Genomic DNA, 14,926 nt, shown 5'->3' with positions numbered 1-14,926 from the left:
CACACACACACACTTTCAGTCGGCGGGCCAGAGAGGCATATCTCACCAAGATGGATCGTAAAACAGACCAAGAATAATCCACCTTGGTCGTACAACCTCTCTCTTGTTGTTGGTCAAAGTGATGGCCGTCCATGCGACCCCGGAGATGGGCTAGCTCGCCAATAATCACGCAAATAGCTAGTCCCCGAAAACAACCACTGCATGCGTGTGGCCCAAACATATGTATGGAGAGGTGTGTTTTTGAGTAACAATGGAACAACTTTGATGTGGCACCATGATTTCGAACTAGAAATCCCCACACTGAGTGAGGGTTAGGTTGACGATGCATATGTATGTTACACCACACTTCAAGCCAACGACGGGGATTCATGCATGCATGCGTGCATAGTATATGCGCTCAAACTTAAGGTCTGAGTCTCACCATGACCTATACTATGATAGCACGAACCAAATGAAGAATCCGCCATGGTAACCTATCTTGTTGTTGGTAAAGGTGATCATGGATGTCCATGCGGGCCCACGAATATATAGGCTTGTCGCCGATAACCACGAGAGGGAGTGTACCATTAGAAGGCAACCACTACATGCATATGTATGGAGGTGATGCGTGCATGCATGTTTGAATACCATTTCACAACATTGATGTGGCGCGTGCATCAAAAATCATACACTAGCTCCCCACACAGAGCGAGATCGGTTCATGACGTGTCGTTGTACTAGCCACTTCGACTTGGGAGGGATTCATGCGTACACATGCATGTGTGTGTGCTCAAACTGTATCATGCATGTCATCCCAGAGCATGACCTATATATATCGTATTACAAGCAAAAATAACAATCCCCTCCTAAGTCAAATTAACCTTTCTTGTTGTCAGGCAAAAAGTAGTGAGGGACCAAGCGGGCCCACACATGGAAAGCATCGATATCGCTGATAACCGCTTAAGTGGGTGCGAGAGGACAACCACCGCCGCTTTACATGTGGGCCAAACATATATATGTTGAATACCCAAAATGCACAACTTTGATGTGCCACATGCCTCAAAAACCATAAACCATGCACCCACACAGAGCGAGGTTCATGAAGCATACTACATATGATGGTCCCCTTCCCCCCTCTTCACCGCATACTATATGCTCCTGCCGTAATATGTACAACCCAAAAGAATCCTCATCGATGGTGAAATTAATTAACCTCTCCCAATGTAGGTCAAAGTGATGCATGCATGCATCGACGATGGCCTCGTGGGCCCACAGATGGAAGCGTCACACGTGAGTGTCCTAGCTAGGATAACCACTGCATGCATGCATGTGGCCCAAAGAGGTGTTGTGTGATGTTTGAATAGCCAATTTCACAATTTTGATGTGGCACGTGCCTCGGAAACCAAAAAGTCTTGACTAAGTGAGGTATACTTGTTCACGGACGCGTACGTATAGTATATATGCTAGTCCCCTCCCACCTCTTCGATGCGTACTATATACCACCATAACACAAACAAAAAAGATTCTACCTTCCTGGTCAAATTAACCTCATTGCCGACTATTCGTCAAAGTGATGGACGACGACCTCGCGGGCCCACAGAAAGCGTCACACACGAGTATCGAGTGTCGTGTAGGACAACCATTGACTGCATGTGGCTAAAACATGTATGTATGAAAGGGTTGTGTAATGTTTTAAATAATGATTCCACGACTCTAATGTGGCACCGGCCTGCCTAACAAAACGGCCAACCCACACAGTGGCTCACAACTCGTAGTGTACTACGAGCTACCTGCCACCCCCAGACGCACACACCCACACACACACCGCGAATCCACCACAACTACGATGCATGTTAAATTAATTATCCCGCGGTGAACATATGTTACCGAAGGAGGGACGTTTTAATTTTGAAAAAATCACAGAGATCATTAAGACATTTTAGTACATTAATTGATTGATTTTCTACGGGTATAATGTGCAAAAATCAAATTTGAGCTACATGCACACGTGACAGTGCACCTAACTGGATTGCAAAAAATGCATGTGTCTCACTGGGTGTATGTTTACTCCCCATGCAACAAATTTCAAACATTGAGAATCTTGATTTTAAAATTCTAGTACATCCAAAACTTATTTGAAGTTCATGAAACTTATCATGTTGTCATATGGACACCAATACAAAGTGGTATTGTACTTTCTTTGTCAAATTTGAGACCAGTTTTGATGTAATCTTTATCTAATTACAAATGGGAGATTATTAATAATTGGGAACCAATATCCCAAACGGATTGTTTATTCGAATCGTGAGCATTAGACCAACGATGGATACGTGCCATGCTTCGGTTAAGCAATAAAGCGACATCATTAATCATCCAAATAGAAAAACAATATACGTGCCGCCGCGCGACCCGTGTGCCGTGCGAGCAGGCGTGAGTTGACGGGACGCATGTGAGCAGTCCGCCGCGTAGGCAGACGGGGAGGCTTGCGTGCAGGTGTGTGAATTGACGGAGGCGTGCTCGCTGCGCAGTGTCATCAGGAGGCGTGCGAGTAGCTGTGTGAAACTTTGGTAGGCATGCCAACAGTCCGGTGCGCAGGCTCATCGGGGAGGCGAGCCATCGGTTTGGCCGCCGCCCGCCTCTCTCCCACAACTCCCACTACTCCATATTAATGGTGTGCCCGAGCAGCCGCACCCCCTATCCTCGCCACACACACACAATCCTCTCTCTCCGCTTGCATCCTGGATGTCACTCTTAGTCCTCAAAGCCGTCAGTGTATAAGGTTGGCGCCGAAGCGCCCCATCGGAGGGAGTGGCGACGTCGGGGCTGCTAAAGCACTAAAGCACGGCGTGGAGATGGAGATAGAGGTTGTCGTCACCGCTGGCGAGTTATCGCTGCACCCTGACGTCGTCGACGGCGTCGAGCTTCCATAGCCAGAGGCGGAGTTCCACACCGAATCTGGTGACGACCCCGGCAACGACTCCGACTCCGACGACCACTCCGGTGACGACTCCGATGACGACGGACAGCTGGTTAGTCATCTATACCCATTTATGTGTCAAATAGATCATAGGGTTTCTCTGGTTACTCTTGCCTCCCCCTTTTTGGAATAGAAATCCTATGGTTATGTTGTCCCAATCCATGAAATCTGAGTAAGTTTCATTAGATCCGTGTAGTGTATTGATTGTTTGAATGGTACAAGCGATAAGTGATTAGTTGTTTCATCTATGCAAATGATTTCTGCTAGTAATCCGACTAGGGTTAGTGTTCGTGCCAATAATTCCTGGCCAGGAATTGACAATTGATTTTGAATGACCTACATATGTTTGCCCCATTATTTTCTTCAAGATTGGTATGTGCATAGACGGCTATGCTTAAAAGTCGAACCATAATCTCTGGATATGTATAAATAAATAGCCATAAATTCCTAATCCTACTTCACGACATGTAATCAATTATTTGATGCCAAATTTGTTTTACTATTTGTATAGGTGTTGTATGACGATGTGGACAGCGAGGATGAAGATGGTCAGAGGAGGTACAAGAGGCAAATCCTGAGGGAGCTTTATGCGGAAATGCATAACAGGCGTATTAGGACGTGGAACGGTGACTATCGATGCCCATTTTGCAACCACAAGCTTCATGATGTGTATCTAAGTGTTCTGGCGCATGCAAGAGGACGGGCCGTTGGCTCCTTCAATCAGAAGTATTCTCGCAGGGTGGCGCACGGCGCATATGCTGAGTACCTGGAAAAGCTTCAGGATCGTGCTGGCATGTGAGAAGAGATGTGGGATGGATCGAACTATGTACGCTTGAGTATGCTTAATGACGGTTGAACTATGTACTTATGGTTGAACTATGCTTATGTACATGTACGCTTATTATCTATGTCTGAGTATGTTTAATCTATGTTTACTTATGTCTAACCGTGGGATATGGATGCAACCACTTTGGTTGATGGAATCTACCTTTGTCTTGGTTTATTGGTCCCCTTTGTAATTTGTGTTAAATTTTGACCAAAGGTTTAACTGACAAAGTGTTAGTGCAGGTCAGCAAAAATTATATCGTTGGATGGGTATTTGAGCATAGTGTTCAATGATATAGTTTTTGGTGACATGCATAAACATTTCTTAGTTAAATATTTGGTCAAAATTTGGTAAAATTACAAGGGGGGCCAATAAACCAGGACGGAGGTAGTACGTCAATCACACATGGTTCCCAAAATTGGAACCGTGTGCAATGACTTCCATTTTGCATGTTGCATCAATCACACACGGTTCGCTCTAGCAAACCGTCACCTCCAAAATTCTTTGTGGGACAGAAAACTCTCACCACCCAATTCAAAAAAGAAAACCCTCACCATCCCCACGTCACAAAAACCCTCACCCCGCCCGCCACCCCCTCTGGTCCCCATTCACACCTGCACAACCTCCTCCGCGTCTATGCCATCGCATCACCTATCGCGGCGGTCAACACTTAGCTCGACGATTGCCGCCGCCGCTAGGCTGCCGACAAAGCCCATCACATTTTGCCACTTCCTCTTGCCGCCGCCTATCGCCATCGACTTTCTCGACGCTGCTCGTGGTCGACCCAGCTCCGCTCGATTGTGGAATCTGTCGTACTGAGGGTTCTTTCTCATGCATGACAAGTTAACTAATTTAATGAGATATTATCTCATCTCTTATCCTAGTTCATCTGCCTCCTTTAATCACCCGTCGAAAATCGTCGTGAATTCATTTTTATTCGAGCTGATTTGAGGGTTTTCTTTCATTCATAGAATGTACAGTGCGCCGACACATCAGGACTTTGCGACCTCCGCCAGAGATTCCATCTCACCGTACCAGATCAGTTGAGGACGCGTGTGGTACGTTCAATCTCACCCCAAATCAGTTGGCATGCCCTACTTTCCTGAACATATTCTAAATATTGCTACATTTGGATAAAAGGTGCCACATGCACCATATAAGTCAAAGGGGATTTTCCCCCTCTCCTTTCTATATTAGACAAATTAATGATGTACTTTTCTTTTGATTACTCTCATATTTCCATGACATCATGTTTACCCTATCTGTTTAATTATAGATTTTTGTCCTTTGATTTCAACTGTTGTACAGTTCTTTCAATTTCGGCCCATATTTGCATGTTACCATATTTTCTTTAACAATCCTACCATTTTCTGCAGCGCATCCCTTGCTATGCAATAGATTATGTAGTGCACGATCTTTCCCTTTACATAGATCAAGACTGCACGGATGTCATACTGCACACAAACCATGGATTTACAATCGTTGCTACTGTAAGACTTGATGAACGTGGTGACTCCTATTTTTGCACTGGCTTTTGGAAGAAAAAAATCTAAGTTTTATGTACTGAAAGCTGGCACTAACACATAAAAGGGCCTGGTCATGAGATATATGCTAACTTCCCCGACAAAATCATCCGTCCAGACTTTGTTCGAAGTAAGTTTTCTTTTCAACTATCTTCATGTTGACTTACCCAGCAATGGCAAATGAATTGTGTAGTATTTAAGCAACCAATTGTTATTCCATTTTATTACTATATTCCTACCTGATAACTTCTAGTTACTAATACACTTTTCTATTGCCCTATTTTAACTAAATATTCCCTATACTCCCATTTCTACCAGAAAGCGCCGCTGACAAGGAGACTCCGGAGGTGGAGAATGGGGCTGCCAACAAGCGGAGGCGGGGTGAGCTAGAACCGCAAGCGACTCTAGCAGGCCTAGACTTCATCAGCAGCCTCCTCGATGATATGTTGACAGTCATCATCTCCCTCCTCCCAATCAAATATGGGGCACAGACAACCGTCCTTTCCCAGCGGTGGCGCCCCCTATGGAAGTCCAACCCTCTCGACCTCATCGACACCCACGAGCTCTGCCATGGCTATCGCAAAAGCTTGGATGCGTTCTCCAAGATCCTCGGCAGTCACCTTGGCCCAACCAGAGGCCTTAGAATGGGAAAGTTTCATTCCAACGACAAGGACCGAGCAAAAGCTTGACGACTGGTTCCGATCCCTGCCCTAGATTAGCTCGAGGAGCTCACTTTTGATGATGGGCATATGCGGTCGCTGCCAATGTCCACACTACGCCTCACACCCACACTGCGCGTCGCCAAGTTCAGGAACTGCCATTCCCCCCCCCCTTAATGACGCACCCGCTCTTACTCTACCACGACTGAAGCACCTCGAGCTCCTCGTCGTCTGCCTCTCAAACGATGACATGGAGCGCCTGCTCCATGGCTGTACTGCACTCGAGTACCTTCATCTTCAGGCGATCAATGGGTTGAGTACCTTCCACATCACCTCCCTGACTCTCCGGACTATTTATGTGTGTTGCTGGTGCGGCAGGGAGACATCACAAGATGTGTACCACGGTATGGTCATTAAGGACACACCTGCACTTGAGAGATTACTTGTAGTTGATCAACAAGGTCCAACAAGAATCAATGCCATTTCTACACCGAAATTGACAGTGGTGGGCTACTCGCCTGACAAATACTTCGAACTTGTTATTGGATCCACACCCGTTCAGGTACAATAGCCGCCTTCTACCTCTCGTTCTACAAATTAATATTATTTCTAATTTTGAAGATGTGTGTTCGTCTGTCATTGAGAAAATGATTCCGAAAAGCTTGACCCCGAAACTGCGCATAGTGAAGGTCTTGGCACTAGAATCTATCGGCCCCAACCTGGAGCAAGTTGTCAGTTTTCTGATATGCTTTACGTGCCTGGAGAAGCTATATGTCGATGTGATGTTCCTTTCCTGTTAAATGTTAACCATAAGGGAGTTCAATTTGTGACACCCTTTTCCAAGTTTACAATGACAATGTACTATGATTTCTGAAGGATTCTTTTGGAGGATTTCAGTACATACATGTTCCACCCCCCCCCCCATATTGGTTGCTTGATCCATATGGTTACAATCAATAAGCATTTCTCCTTTGGATTCATGTGTACTAGTTTTCTTAGGGAACTTTTCATCCACTCCAACCTCTTGTGAAGAAGGCTACTGATGACCCACGAGTATAGGGGATCTATCATAGTCCTTTCGATAAGTAAGAGTGTCGAACCCAACGAGGAGCAGAAGGAAATGACAAGCGGTTTTCAGTAAGGTATTCTCTGCAAGCACTGAAATTGTCGGTAACAGATAGTTTTGTAATAAGGTAATTTGTAATGGGTAACAAGTAATAAATGTAAATAAGGTGCAGCAAGATGGCCCAATCCTTTTTGTAGCAAAGGACAAGCCTGGACAAACTCTTATATAAAGGAAAACGCTCCCGAGGACACATGGGAATTATCGTCAAGCTAGTTTTCATCACGTTCATATGATTCACGTTCGGTACTTTGATAATTTGATTTGTGGGTTGACCGGTGCTTGGGTACTACCCTTCCTTGGACAAGCATCCCACTTATGATTAACCCCTCTTGCAAGCATCCACAATTACAAAATAAGTATTAAGGTAAACCTAACCATAGCATGAAACATATGGATCCAAATCAGCCCCTTACGAAGCAACTCATAAACTAGGGTTTAAGCTTATGTCACTCTAGCAACCCATCATCTACTTATTACTTCCCAATGCCTTCCTCTAGGCCCAAATAATGTTGAAGTGTCATGTAGTCGACGTTCACATGACACCACTAGAGGAAAGACAACACACATGTAGTCATCAAAATATTGAATGAATACCAAATTCACATGACTACATACAGCGAGACTTCTCCCATGTCCTCAGGAACAAACGTAACTACTCACAAATCATATTTGTGTTCATAATCAGAGGGGTATTAATATGCATAAAGGATTTGAACATATGATCTTCCACCAAATAAACCAACTAGCATCAACTACAAGGAGTAATCAACACTACAAGCAACCCACAGGTACCAATCTGAGGTTTTGAGACAAAGATTGGATACAAGAGATGAACTAGGGTTTGAGAGGAGATGGTGCTGGTGAAGATGTTGATGGAGATTGACCCCCTCCCGATGAGAGGATCGATGATGACGATGGTGGTGATGATTTCCCCCTCCCGGAGGGAAGTTTCCCCAGCAGAACAGCTCCGCCGGAGCCCAAGATTGCTTCCGCCAAGGTTCTGCCTCGTGGCGGCGGAGTTTCGTCTCGTAAGCTTTCTTATGATTTTTTTCAGGGCAAAAGACCTCATATAGCAGAAGATGGGCACCGGAGGCCTGCCAGGGGGCCCACGAGGCAGGGGACGCGCCCAGGGGGGTAGGGCGCGCCCCCACCCTCGTGGATGGTGAGTGTCCCCCCTCTGGTACTTCCTTCGCCCAATATTTTTTATATATTCTGAAACGTGCTCCCGTGAAGTTTCAGGACTTTTGGAGTTGTGCGGAATAGGTCTCTAATATTTGCTGCTTTTCCAGCCCAGAATTCCAGCTGTCGGCATTCTCCCTCTTCATGTAAACCTTGTAAAATAAGAGAGAATAGGCATAAGTATTGTGACATAATGTGTAATAACAGCCCATAATGCAATAAATATTGATATAAAAGCATGATGTAAAATGGAAGTATCAACTCCCCCAAGCTTAGACCTTGCTTGTCCTCAAGCGGAAGCCAAAATCAAAAAGTGTGTCCACATGTTTAGAGATAGCGGTGTCGATAAAATAAAATACGGACATGAGGGCATCATGATCATTCTTATAACTGCAACACATATATATATTGTCATATGATCTCTTATGCTAAAGTAACAATTCATTTACAGTTTCAAGTATGAATCATAAACTTCATTGAAAACTAACAAACTATAATCTCAGTCATTGAAGCAATTGCAATTTATCATAACATCGGAAAGAGTCAATATAAGAGCTTTTCAGCAAGTCTACATACTCAAATATCATTTAGTCTTTCATAATTGCTAACACTCACGCAATATTTATGGGTATGAAGTTTTAATCGGACACAGAGAAAGATAGGGGCTTATAGTATTGCCTCCCAACCTTTTACCTCAAGGGTAATGTCAACAATAATAGTTCATGAAAACTCACATCCAATTAGCTATATATATCAGGATCTTTCCAACACATTGTGCTTGCCAAAGGATAAAATGTAAAAAGGAAAGAAAAGGTGAAGATCACCATGACTCTTGTATGAAGTATAAGACAAGAATAAAAGATAGGCCCTTCGCAGAGGGAAGCAGAGGTTGTCATGTGCTTTTATGGTTGGATGCACGAAATCTTAATGCAAAAGAACGTCAATTTATATTGCCACTTGTGATATGGACCTTTATTATGCAGTCCGTCGCTTTTATTTCTTCCACATCACAAGATCGTATAAAGCTTATTTTCTCCGCACTAATAAATCATACATATTTAGAGAGCAATTTTTATTGCTTGCAACAATGACAACTTACTTGAAGGATCTTACTCGATCCATAGGTAGGTATGGTGGACTCTCATGGCAAAACTGGGTTTAAGGATATTTGGAAGCACAAGTAGTATCTCTACTTGGTGCAAAGAATTTGGCTAGCATGAGAGGGAAAGGCAAGCTCAACATGTTGGATGATCCATGACAATATAATTTATTTCAGATGTAAGAAAACATAACCCATTACGTTGTCTTCCTTGTCCAACATCAACTCTTTAGCATGTCATATTTTAATGAGTGCTCACAATCATAAAAGATGTCCAGGATAGTATATTTATATGTGAAAACCTCTCTTTCTTTATTACTTCCTATTAATTGCAACAATGACCAAAACTATGTTTGTCAATTCTCAACAACTTTTATTCACCATACTATTTATATGTGAAGTCATTACTCTCCATAAGATCCATATGATCTCTTTAATTCTTTTTATTCTTCTCTTCTTTTTTATTCCCTCAAGATCATAGCAAGATGGCAAATCCCTTGACTCAAGACTAATCTTTATTATATAGCTCATGGACTCGATTACATAGAAGGATCATAAAGCAAAACTCAAAACTAGATCATACTAAAACTTTATTCTACTATATCAAGATATTACCAAAAGGATCGAACTAAGAAAAACGGTAAAGATAAAAGTGTGACGGTGATATGATACCGGGGCACTCCCCCAAGCTTGGCAGTTTCCAAGGGGAGTGCCCATACCCATGTGTTTATGTCTCTTTGTTTGGGGGGTGATGTGATATTCTTGGTGATGATGCCCCTCAGGATACGATTATCTTCCTCGAGCTTATTGACTTGCTGCTTGAGGTCCATTATTTCCTTACAGAGCTTGCCTGTGACGGCTAAAGCTCCTTTCACCCAAGGATGTTGCATAGCTGTGGGAGAACAAGTAACACTCTTTTCATATTTTCATAAGAAAGAAATCCAACATTGGAAGGGATGACCGAGTTTGGAATAGCTGAGCTCTGTAGTTCCCCCGTCATGAATCCGGCTCAGAAACGAGAAGTAACTTCTTGATCCTCCTCCATGGCATCTACCATTTTCAAGTCGACCTCCATCTCTTCCTCGGTTGATGGCCCAAAGTGGTCAGCATCGCTGTTTGCTCTTGACCCCGGTATCAGATGAGACACCCGACTCTCCCTGACTAACTCTTGAGAAGACATCTTGCTCTAGATCTGCAGCAGAAACAGCTCAAAACAAAAATAGAGGATATTTGCATGGTACGGTGGTCAAAACCTTCGGGAGATTATATAATGAACTTTTACCGACCAAAAGAAGTATCCTGCAAGAAAACGGAGTCCGGAGGGAACACGAGGTGCCCACGAGGCAGGGGGTGCGCCCAGGGGGTAGGGTGCGCCCTCCACCCTCGTGGACGCCTCGTGTCCTTCCCGGGCTGCTTCTTATTTTCCTATTTTCTTAAATATTCCAAAATGGAGCAAAATTGCTATTAGAACTGTTTTGGAGTTGGTTTACTTACCGTACCTCATACCTCTTCCTTTTCGGAGTCTGGAATGTTTTGGAAAGTCTCCTTTATGTATTCCTCCGGGGTTACGGTTTCGATAACATTAGTTTCAACATTTATAGGATTACCTGATATAATGTTTGATTCTTTGACCGTTCACCACCCTCGGATTTGTGCCTTTGAAGTTGTTGATTTTTATGGCACCGGTACGATAGACCTCCTCGATAATGTGAGGACCTTCCCATTTAGAGAGGAGTTTTCCTGCAAAAAATCTTAAACGAGAGTTGTATAGCAAAACATAATCACCTACATTAAACTCACGCTTTTGTATCATTTTGTTTTCTTTAAACAGTTTTGCATTCTCATAAGCCTGGGTTCTCCATTCATCAAGTGAGCTAATGTCAAAAAGCCTCTTCTCACCGGCAAGTTTGAAATCATAATTGAGCTCTTTAATGGCCCAATATGCCTTATGTTCTAGTTTGAGAGGTAAGTGACATGCTTTTCCATAAACCATTTTATACGGAGACATACCCATAGGATTTTTATATGCAGATCTATAAGCCCATAATGCATCATCAAGTTTCTTGGACCAATTCTTTCTAGATCTATTAACAGTCTTTTGCAAAATTAATTTAAGCTCTCTATTACTCAGTTCTACTTGACCACTAGACTGTGTATGATATGGAGATGCAATTCTATGATTAACATCATACTTAGCAAGCATCTTACGAAAAGCACCATGAATAAAATGTGAACCACCATCAGTCATTAAGTATCTAGGTACTCCAAACCTCAGAAAAATAACTTCTTTAAGCATCTTAATAGAGGTGTTATGATCAGCACTACTAGTTGGAATAGCTTCTACCCACTTAGTAACGTAATCAACAGCAACTAAAATATGTGTATACCCATTAGAGGAAGGAAACGGTCCCATATAATCAAAGCCCCAAACATCAAATGGTTCAATAACAAGTGAATAATTCATAGGCATTTCTTGACGTCTACTAATATTACCAATTCTTTGACATTCATCACAAGACAAGACAAACTTATGGGCATCTTTGAAGAGTGTAGGCTAATAAAAACCGGATTGCAATACCTTATGTGCAGTTCTGTCTCCAGCATGGTGTCCTCCATAAGCCTCGGAATGACACTTGCGTAGGATCTGTTCCTTTTCATGCTCAGGTACACAATGTCTAATAACACCATCTACTCCTTCTTTATAAAGGTGTGGGTCATCCCAGAAGTAATGTCTTAAATCATAGAAAAACTTTTTCTTTTGCTGGTATGTGAAACTAGGTGGTATAAATTTAGCAGCAATGTAATTAACATAATCAACATACCATGGAGCAGTACGAGAAGCATTTATGACAGCTAATTGTTCATCAGTAAAGCTATCATCAATAGGTAGTTGGTCATCAAGAACATTCTTTAACCTAGACAAGTTGTCTGCAACGGGGTTCTCAGCTCCTTTTCTATCGATAATATGCAAATCAAATTCTTGTATCAAGAGAACCCATCTAATAAGTCTAAGTTTAGCATCTTTATTTCCCATAAGATATTTAATAGCAGCATGATCAGCATGAACAGTTACTTTAGAATCAACAATATAAGGTCTGAACTTATCACAAGCAAATACAACTGCTAAAAATTCTTTTTCAGTAGTAGCATAATTTCTCTGGGCACTGTCTAGAGTTTTACTACCATACTGGATAACATTTAATTTCTTATCAACTCTTTGTCCTAGAACAGCACCTACAGCATAATCACTAGCATCACACATAATTTCAAAGGGCAAATTCCAATCAGGTGGCTGAACAATAGGTGCAGAAATCAAGGCTTTCTTAAGTATTTCAAATGCTTCTACACAATCATCATCAAAGACAAAAGGAACATCTTTTTGTAAGAGATTAGTGAGAGGCCTGGAAATTTTAGATAAGTCCTTAATGAACCTCCTATAAAAAGCGGCATGACCAAGGAAACTTCTTATACCTTTAATGTCCTTAGGACACCACATCTTTTCAATAGCATCAACTTTAGCTTTGTCAACTTCAATACCTCTTTCGGAAATTTTATGCTCCAAGACAATACCTTCATTAACCATAAAGTGGCACTTCTCCCAATTCAAGACAAGATTAGTTTCTTCACATCTCTGCAAAACTCGATCAAGGTTGCTTAAGCAATCATCAAAAGAAGTTCCATATATGGAGAAATCATCCATGAAAACCTTAACAATCTTTTCACAAAAGTCAGAGAATATAGCAATCATACATCTTTGAAAGGTAGCAGGTGCATTGCATAAACCAAAAGGCATACGTCTATAAGCAAAGGTACCAAAAGGGTAAGTAAAAGTGGTATTTTCCTGATCCTATTTCGACATAGGTATTTGAGAGAAACCAGAATAACCATCTAGAAAGCAAAAATGTGTATGTTTAGATAATCTTTCTAGCATTTGATCAATAAAAGGTAAATGGTAATGATCCTTTTTAGTGGCTTCATTTAATTTGTGGAAATCAATTACCATTCTATAACCCGTAACAATTCTTTGCGGGATCAATTCATCTTTATCATTAGGAACAATAGTAATACCTCCCTTCTTAGGGACACAATGGACAGGACTCACCCACTGACTATTAGCAACGGGATAAATTATACCTGCCTCCAGAAGCTTTAGTATTTCTTTTCTTACCACTTCTTTCATCTTAGGATTTAACCGTCGTTGGTGATCAACAACCAGTTTAGCATCTTTCTCCAATTTTATTTTGTGCTGGCATAGAGTGGGACTAATGCCCTTAAGATCACCAAGAGTATATCCAATAGCAGCATGGTGCTTCTTCAGAGTTTTCAATAATTTCTTTTCTTCATGCTCTGAAAGGTTAGCACTAATAATAACAGGATATATCTCTTTCTCATCAAGATAAGCATATTTAAGAGTATCAGTAAAGGTTTAAGCTCAAACATGGGATCACCCTTGGGTGGAGGAGGATCCCCTAGGATTTCAACAGGCAAGTTGTGTTTCAAAATAGGTCCCTGTTTAAAGAATACTTCATCTATTTCCCTTCTTTCATTCATAAACATATCATTTTCATGGTCAAGCAAATATTGTTTTAAAGGATCATTAGGAGGCACGGCAATAGAATCAAGACCAATAATTTCATCTTTATTAGGCAATTCTTTATCATGGGGTTGTCTATGAAATTTAGCAAAATTAAAATCATGAGACATATCCCCCAAACCAATAGTAACAACATCCTTTTTGCAATCTATCCTAGCATTAACATTATTCAAGAAGGGTCTACCAAATATAATGGGACAAAAGTTATCTTGTGGGGAACCAAGAACAAGAAAATCAGCAGGATATTTAACTTTCCCACACAAGACTTCAACATCTCTAACAATCCCAACTGGTGAAATAGTGTATCTATGGGAAAGCTTAATTGTAACATCAATTTCCTCTATCTCAGCAGGTGCAATATCATGCATAATTTCTTTGTATAAGGAATGAGGTATTGCACTTGCACTAGCATCCATATCACATAAGCCATGATAGCAATGATCTCCTATTTTAACAGAAATAACAGGCATGCCTACAACAGGTCTATGTTTATTTTTAATGTCAGGTCTAGCAATTCTAGCAGCTTCATCACAGAAGTAAATAACATGCCCATCAATATTATCAGCCAAGAGATCTTTAACCATAGCAATACTAGGTTCAACTTTAATTTGCTCAGGGGTGTAGGTGTTCTAGTATTACTCTTACGAACCACAGTTGAAGCTTTAGCATGATCCTTTATTCTAACAGGGAAAGGTGGTTTCTCAATATAAGCAGTAGGAACAACAGAATCATTATAAGTGATAGTCTTCTCTTCAACTTTAATAGGTGCAACTACTTTTACTTCAATGGGAGGATTATATTTAAACCACTTCTCCTTAGGGAGATCAACATGAGTAGCAAAGGATTCACAGAAAGAAGCTACTATCTCATCCAACCCATCACCGTCCAGCAAGCCTATGATGGATTGACTCACGCATGGCGGTGAGCATCACGAAATTGGTGATGGAGGATGGTTGATGATGAC

Source organism: Triticum dicoccoides, chromosome 1A (assembly GCF_002162155.2).
Source record: "Triticum dicoccoides isolate Atlit2015 ecotype Zavitan chromosome 1A, WEW_v2.0, whole genome shotgun sequence".
NCBI lineage: Eukaryota > Viridiplantae > Streptophyta > Magnoliopsida > Poales > Poaceae > Triticum > Triticum dicoccoides.
The sequence above is the reverse complement of the archived record's forward strand: the minus strand, read 5'-3'. Positions refer to the sequence as shown.